The sequence below is a fragment of the Myodes glareolus genome, chromosome 16 (genome assembly GCF_982192425.1).
Source record: "Myodes glareolus chromosome 16, mMyoGla1.1, whole genome shotgun sequence".
Classification (NCBI taxonomy): domain Eukaryota; kingdom Metazoa; phylum Chordata; class Mammalia; order Rodentia; family Cricetidae; genus Myodes; species Myodes glareolus.
In genome coordinates this window covers 33,850,725-33,858,981 of record NC_142041.1, presented here as the reverse complement: position 1 = coordinate 33,858,981, position 8,257 = coordinate 33,850,725, and the positions used below count along the sequence as shown (strand labels likewise).

At 44.9% G+C, this 8,257-nt stretch overlaps 1 pseudogene; it reads left to right on the top strand.

Annotated features, from left to right (window-relative positions):
* Positions 1–971: 971 nt before the first annotated feature.
* Positions 972–2,377, top strand: LOC125391265 (large ribosomal subunit protein uL3 pseudogene; annotated as a pseudogene).
* The last annotated feature ends 5,880 nt before the right edge of the window (positions 2,378–8,257 follow it).

Here is an 8,257-nt window from a genome sequence, read left to right as displayed (position 1 = left end):
AATATTTGAAATGTTTTAGAAAATAACACAGATGTTTTATATAACGATATTTTATATTTTTCTTTTTCTCTGTGAATATATAGATATATGTAGATATATACATTGGAGGATACATATATACATATAGGTGCTTAGTGCCTGTCCGTGTGTGTGCACACGGAGGCCAGGAGTTAACACTGGCCATCTCCTACCTCTCTCCAACTTATATTTTGCAACCACACTTCCCACTGATCCTGAAGTTCGCTGATTTGGTGAGACTGGCAGGCCAATGAGGTCCAGGACCCGCCTGTCTCTGCCTTCCCGCTGCAGCCCCAAGGTTACAGATGTGTGCCTTCACACTTGGCTTTTACATGGGTCCTGGAGACCCAAATCAAGTCCTTGTTCTTGCGCAGCAAGCATTTTGCCCACCAAGTCATCACCCCAGCCCTAATTTTATATTTTAAAAATACTTTATGGAAGTATTAACTAAAAAACAAGAAATAAACAGCATTGAGTTTTAAATTGCAAAGCATTCTGAATAGCATGTTGAAATATAAAGAACTGCAAATTCTAAACATGAAAAGGCATATTTACCAATTCATAATGGAATATTCTGACAGTTCTTCTCAAAAGAAGAACTACAAAGGGCCAATACTATTTGAAAAAGTTTTCTGCATCTTTAACCAACAGGGAAATAAAAATTTAAATTGCTTTGAGATTCCAAAGCCAGAACGGCTGTTGTGTTGATCTGTTGCATGTCAACTTGGCACAGGCTAGAGTTATGTGGAAAGAGGAAAGTTCAGCTAAGAAAATAACCCTACCAGTCTGAACCAGTCTGGCTTGTGGTCAAACCTGCAGCGCATTTTCTTAATTAGTGATTGATGTGGAAGGTCTCAGCGCACTGTGGGTGGTGCCATCTCTGGGCAGGTAACTGGGAGTTGTATTTGACAAAGATAAATGAATAAATAAATAAAAGTTCAGCTGACCAAGAGATGTCTCACAGAAAATTCTCTGCTCCAAGGCCTGGGCCCTTGGGCTTCTTGACTCGGAAGCAGGAAGCATCATGGGAAAGTAAAGAGCTTCCCCAAGGCTGACCCTTCCACGCCTGTTTACCTCATGGCTTCTCTAGGCTACAAGGCTGGCTTGACCGACATCGTCCGGGAAGTTGACAGGCCAGGATCCAATGTGAACAAGAAAGGAGTCGTGGAGGCTGTAACCATTGTAGAATCACCACCCCTGGTAGTTTGTGGGTATTGTGGGATATGTCGAAACCCCATGAGGTCTCCAGACCTTCAAGAGAGTATTTACTGAGCACGTCAGTAATGAGTGTAAAGGCGTTTCTGCGAGAGCGGACACAAATCTAGGAAGAAGAGGCCTTCACCAAATACTGTAGGAAGTAGCAGGACGACATGGGCCAGAAGCAGCTGGAGAAGGGCTTCAACAGTACTTCAGTGAAGTACTGCCACGCCATCCGCATAATTGCCGCACTCAGAAGCCTCTGCTTCCTCTGCACCAGAAGGAGGCACCCTTGACCAGGTGATGGGGGAGGGGCACCGTGGCGGAGAAGCTAGAGTGGGCTCAGGAGAGGCTAGAGCAGCAGGTTTCTGTGAACCAGGTGTTTGGACAGGATGAGATGATTCATGTTATCGGGGTAACAAAAGGCAAAGACTACAAAGGGTAACCAGTCTCTGGCATCCATAGAAACTGCCCCACAAGTCCCACTGAGGGCTGCGTAAGGTTGCCCGTTTTAGAGCCTGGCACCCTGCCCTTGTGGTCTCCTCTGTGGCTTGAGCTGGGCAGAGAGGCTACCATCATCCGACAGAGATCAACAAGAAGATTTACAAGATTGGTCAAGGCTACCCCATCAAGAATGGTAAGTTGATCAAGAACAATTCTTCTGCTGTCTATGGCCCATCTGACAAGAACATGAACCCGTTGGGTGGTTTTGTCCATTACCGTGTGGTGACCAATGACTTCATCATGCTCGAAGGCGGTGTGGTGGGAACCAAGAAGTGAGCGCTCGCTTCCCACAAGTCCTTGCTGGTGTGACCAAAGGACGAGCTCTGAAGAGTGACCTGAAGCTCACTGACACCACCTCCAAGTTCAGCCATGGTCGTTTCCAGACCATGGAAGAGAAGAAAGCATTTGTGGGACCACTCAGGAAAGAGAGCATTGCCAAGGAGGAAGGTGCTTAACGCCAGAAGCATTTGCACAGCTGCTAGGGTCTCAATAAAAACTTTTCCAGTGGTGGGGGACCCTCGGCCAATCCCAGTTCAGTTCCCAGCACCCACACGATGGCTAACAACTGTCTGTAACTCCAGTTCTAGAGGATCCAATGGCCTCTTCTGGATTCCATAGGCCCTGTACCCACATGGTGCACACACACACACACACACACACACACACACACAGAGGCAAAATACCCATTCACATAAAATAAATATTTTAAAAAATCGTAAGTGAAACATGTCTTTTCTGGCTAGCCTGTTGGGGGCACTGGGAAACACTGAAGAGACAAAGTGTACAATCTGCATTTTTTCCAGGAAGAACATCATGAGAGAGAATGAAGCAGCTACGTTTCTAAGCTCCAGAGCACATGACATCTCTGAGCCTCAGTTTCCTCATTCTCCAAGAGCACTGACTATGACATCCACTCCTTGGGGCTGTGCTAAGTGAGAGCTAGCATGATCATGACACCAAGTAACCATGGGGTAACTATGCATGCCCTTTCTTTCCCACAAGCACAGGGCGTGAAATGAACTGGAAGCGCTGGCCAGTGCTTTCTCTGCAGAGAACCTGCCTGCCTCTCTCCTGGAGGAGGTCCAGTCATTCTCTGCTCTGCACACACACTTGGAGCAGTACTTTCCTTCAGACCTGGCAGAGAAACTTTAATCCTCCCAAGTCAAGACTGGGGGACACGATCATTCTCATCGAGACAGACTTTCTGACTGTTCAGACAGAGCCGTGGCCCCTCGGTGCTGGTTTTCTGTTGGCGACAGGTTTCCAAGTCACTGAGGGGAAGTTGTCCTGCCTTCTGTGGCAGCAGTGGGCTGGATTCTGACCTGGGAGGATCAGCCCAGCATCAAACTGAAGGCTTCAGCCACAGGATTTCACCAGCCACGCCCATTACTAGTGCTGGGGTCTTTGTGCAGTCTACGGTCTCCAGAGAAAGCAGAACTGAGAGCAAACAATCCTAATGAAATGGGGTGATGGTCAAAGCCACATCCACACTCGCTTTCACTCGTTATCATATGGTGTTGAGGAAACTTTCAGCTGAACAGAGTGACTTTGACATGTGGCTTCTCTTCTGAGAATACCCAGAGTATTTGTTCTAAGAGGTAATGATTCCCAAAGAGATGTACAGTCTGACAGTATGCATCAGCCCCTAAGGAGATAGTCTACCTTTTATTCATTTCTCAGAGACAGAGAGAAAGAGACAGACAGACAGACAGACCTGTAACACCAGTGCCCTTGTGAAAGGCATGACATGAATGCATCTTTCATTCATCTTTCCACTCGTCAAGCATTTCTCAGCTGTGAGTTAAACAGGCCGCTGGCCAAACTACCCTTTGGTTTTCTGGAGTTTCTGCGGTTGAAGTTACTGTTTCCTTTTGGTGTTCTGAGCAAGAATCTTGCTTACTAGCGCAGCCTCTTCTGAAGCTCACAATGAAGCCCAAACCAGCCTCAAACTTGTGATCCTCCTGCCTCCACCTCTTGAGTTACATATGTGTTCCGCCACACCCCCCACTTCTGGACTCTTCAGCTAGATCTTGAGTGTGCTTTGCAAGGGCCTCGTGTTTGCTGCTCATCTTTGGGACCTACCCGCAGAATCTAGGCTGTCGGATCCCAACTCCTCTCCTCTCAGCCACTCTGAGTCCACACTCAGGAACATGGATGAGGGGTTGGAAAATGAACCTCCAATTCTGGTCATAGCCAAACCTAGTTTGATATGAGTAAAATCTGCTATGCAATTTCCACCCCAAAATATCTTTTGTCGCTGACACTAAAGGCACCGTAAGGAAATGAAAGTGAAGAACAAACTATAATTTAAATGTTTCGATGACAGTTAATAGTCACTGCCAGCTTCTGGATTTCGAATCACCATGGAAACACAGTTTGGTGTGTGTCCATGAGGGTGTGTCCAGCAAGACTGAACTGAAGATGAAGACCCATCCCGACTAAGGGCAGCAGCTTCCCTAGGCTGTGCTCATGGACTGCACAAAAATGAGAAAGCCAGATGAAGACTAGCTTTCATTTTTCTTTGCTTCCTGACTATGGAGAATGTGTGATCAGTCATTTTACCTCCTGCCGCCTGGATGGACTTTATGAGAAAAAAAAAAAAAACTCCCTTGTTCTTTGCTTTGTCAGGGTAAAAAGAAAAGTAACTAATAGTTTTGCAGCAAAACCCCAAAGTCAATATTATTCATCATTAGCAATAGCAAGACTGCCAATATGGAGAAAGAATTAGTAAAGTCCATTGCAATGGGTTTAATGAAGATCTCAGATTAAATGCAAGTGAACGGGGGCAGGGATAAGGGGGACAGTTGGAGAGATGGCTCAATAGTTAAGAGCATTCTCTGTTCTTGCAAAGGACCGGGCTTGTTTCTCAGCACCGACGTGGTGGCTCACAATCATTTTGCAATTCCAGTTGCAGGGTATTAGATGTCCTTTCTGGCCTCCCTGGGTGCAGCTACTGCACTCATGTGGTGCACCCGTATACAGGCCAGACACACAAATAAAAATAACCCATGAAAATGAAAAGGTTGGGAAGAATGGGGAAGAGTAGGAAAAAGGAGACTGAATTTGACCAGTGCATACAACATGCATGTGTGGAAAACTCACACTAAACCCATCAATCTGTGTAATTAATACATATTAACCAAAACTAGAAATAACACGCCAGTCATTGTGGAAAATGTCTGTAACTTCACCACTTGGAAAGCAGAGACAAAAAGGTCACAAATTAAAGTGGGGCTTTGAAACATTAAAACAAGTAAATAACAATAAAAAAATCTGATCAAATAAATAAGTCACATAAGTGATTAGCCAAAGATTTGAAACTGAATGCAAGCTTTAAGATGGAGAGCCTAGGAGATAGTGCCATTGAGAAAAGTTTAGCACACAAGTGTGAGGACCTCAGTTCAATCCCAGCACCCACATCTGAAGCTGCACATGGTAGTTCAAGCTTACAAACCAGCTCTGGTTGGAAGCAAAGACTATTAGATGCCTATAGCTCACAGGCCAGCCTGCTACACCTATTAACATGCCCCAGGTCCCAGGGGAAAAAAAATTGTCCCAAAGCAAAAAACAAAGTGTAAAGTTCCTGATGGGGAATGGCACCCAAGGTTAACCTCTGACCTTAACATACATGTGCACTCACCCATACAAACATATTTGCACTACATAACCATACACTGAACCATGAGTCATGACCCATAGCAACACAATGTCAGGTGACAACTAACAGATCAGTTGGCAATATTGGGGTGTGTGTGTGTGTGTGTGTATGTGTGTGTGTGTGTGTCACTACTTTCATGTACATCCGTGTCCTCTTCCTTCTTAGACATCATGTTAACTTACTGCCCATTGTGATGATTGGTATGGAGTCAAGCTGACCGGATTAAGGAATATCTAGAGCACTGACAGAGTGTTGTGTCTGAGTTCATTGATGCGCATGTCTCCAGAGACTGGCAAGTATGTAGGGAGATTCACCTCTAGTGTGGACAGGCACCACGTAACCAGCAGTGGGCCTGGGTCGAACAAGAACGCGAGAAGGGGATCTCTCTGGGACAGACTTGGATTCTTCTGCCCTTGAGATCAGAACTCCAGGATTTACGCCAGTCCCAACCACCCAGGTTCTCAGGCCTGTGGTCTCAGAATGAGAAGCACACCACCAGACCTGTGGTCTTGAAGCTTGTGGTCTTAGAGTAGCCACAGAAGCAAAACTCCAGGGTCTCCGGATTGCAAACATAGGACTCTCCAGAATATCATAGGACTTCCCACTTTATCACTAGGTGAGCCACTTCTCCTGGTCAGTCCCATGTAGGTAGGTAGCTTGATAGTCAGTAGATAGATTGATAGATATAGACAGGAGAGAGATGATTAACAAATAGCATATTGATAGATAATAAGTGATGACAGATAAATAGATATAGAAGATTGATTGATGGATAGATTGACAATAATAGATAGATGATAGATAGATAGGTAGATAGATAGATAGATAGATAGATAGATAGATAGATAGATAGATAGATAGATAGATGAAATATAATGTATAGATGATAGATATGTAGGTAGAGAAAGAAAAAAGAGATGATAGCTGGACAGACAGACAGACAGACAGACAGATAGAAATTTCCTACTGGTTCAAACTTTGGCGACCCAAACTAGTACGTTCACGATCACAGCTTTGTTTTTATTTTATATTTTCTTGCTTCATTATATCTATTTTTATAATCCTCTTTGCTCCTTATGAAACAAGACCAAATATAAATAAGTAGAAATCACATTCTTGGTCACTTTGCACGTCATTTTCCTATGTATAGAATAAGAGTCTAGGACACAATGACCAACTCACTCCTTTCAGCAGCAAGCCTGCTGTGTGGCCCTTCATTCCTCCGGCTCAGGAACCATGTTAAGTCCTTGACATAGCAACCGTAAGCAGCGTCAGGTCTTCAGTATATTGTAAGTTTGCCTTGTACTCTTTTGGGTGACACTTCTGTTTTGGAAGAATGCTGTAGTTGGTTTTTCTTTAACTCTTTGGGGGCCTGCCACCTAGCTCCTAATAAATATATGGAGACTTATTCTTCCTTATGAATGCCCAGCCACAGTCAGGCTTGTTTCTAGCCAGTTTTCCTAACTTAAAGTATCTCATTTCTCTTCTTCTGTGTTTTCCCTCTGGGCTTTTTACCTTTCTATATGTCTTGCTTTCCTTCTTACCTGGTGACTGGCAGTGTGTCTGGGTGGCTGGCCCCTGGCGTTGTCCTCACCTTCTCCTTCCTCCTAGCTCCTCCCCCTCTTTTCTTTTAGAGCCTAGATTTTTCCAATTTATTCTCTCTCCCTGCCAGTTCCGCCTATTTCTCTCTCCTGACTAGCTATTGGCTGTTCAGCTCTTTTTTAGACCAGTCGGGTGTTTTAGGCAAACAAAGTAACACAGCTTTACAGAGATAGACAAACACAACATAAAAGAATGCAACATATTTTGCATCATTAAACAAATATTCCACAGCATAAACAAATATAACACATCTTAAACGAATATTCCACAACAGAATGTTGTCAGTGCCATTGTTTTTTTGTTTGTTTGTTTGTTTAGGACTCACTTCATAGATTCTCTCCCATCCTGTTAGAGTGATATGCTCCAAATGCCCTTAGACCTGGAACCAGAATACCAACACTTGAACTTAAGATAGGTATAAACTTAATCAGCTGAACTGAATCCAAAACGATCCCACCGGATGTTCAACAACCCTGTATGGCAAGTGTCACATCTCTGTTATACAGGTGGGAAAAGGTAATACTGAGATCAGGGGACACTCAAGTCAGAGAAGTCATAGTTGGCTCGTGAACTCCTGTCTTCCAACTCTACGTTGCTCTTCAGTCGCCAGCCTTGGCAAGGGACTCCTCAGACCACATGTCTCCTGGCTCTGCTTCTGTGGGTGGTCGCACACCCCAGTGATACGGAGCACCAGAGAATTAGTATTATCCCTCTTGACTTACAGACCTTCTGGGGTTTGAAAACATTGACCTTGTGACCTTAAATCCTTTCTTTCTGAGCTAAGCATCAGAGTCAGCTCCCTCAGAGCTTACTTCTCTGTTAAGCTCTGTTAGGCACAGGACATTGGGTGCCCAGGACAATTAGCTGCCCACAAACCTGGAGAGGAAGAAATTCAGTGAACTGGTTGTGATGGTTGGTCTCAGCTGTCAACTTGACGTGATGTAGAATTACCTGGAGGACACCTCTGGGTGTGTCTGTGACGGCATTTACAGAAAGGATTAGCTGAAAAGAAAAAGACTGCCCCTCCAAGTGGATGGTTCTTTCCAACAGGAACCTGAATATAAAGTTCTTCAAGGAAAGAGCAGGGGTGCCTGCCCACCTTTGCCTTCTGCTGAACCAATGTGTCTGTCGCTGTTGCTACTGCAATCCGCTGAGTCCAGCTCCTTCTACCTTCTTACACTCGCTAACCACAGCAAGGGGTCTTCCAAGCTCTCAGCATGAGATTAGGGCTGTGGAGGCATCCAGTGCTGTGGGTTGAGTGACAGCCAGGCTCTCTGC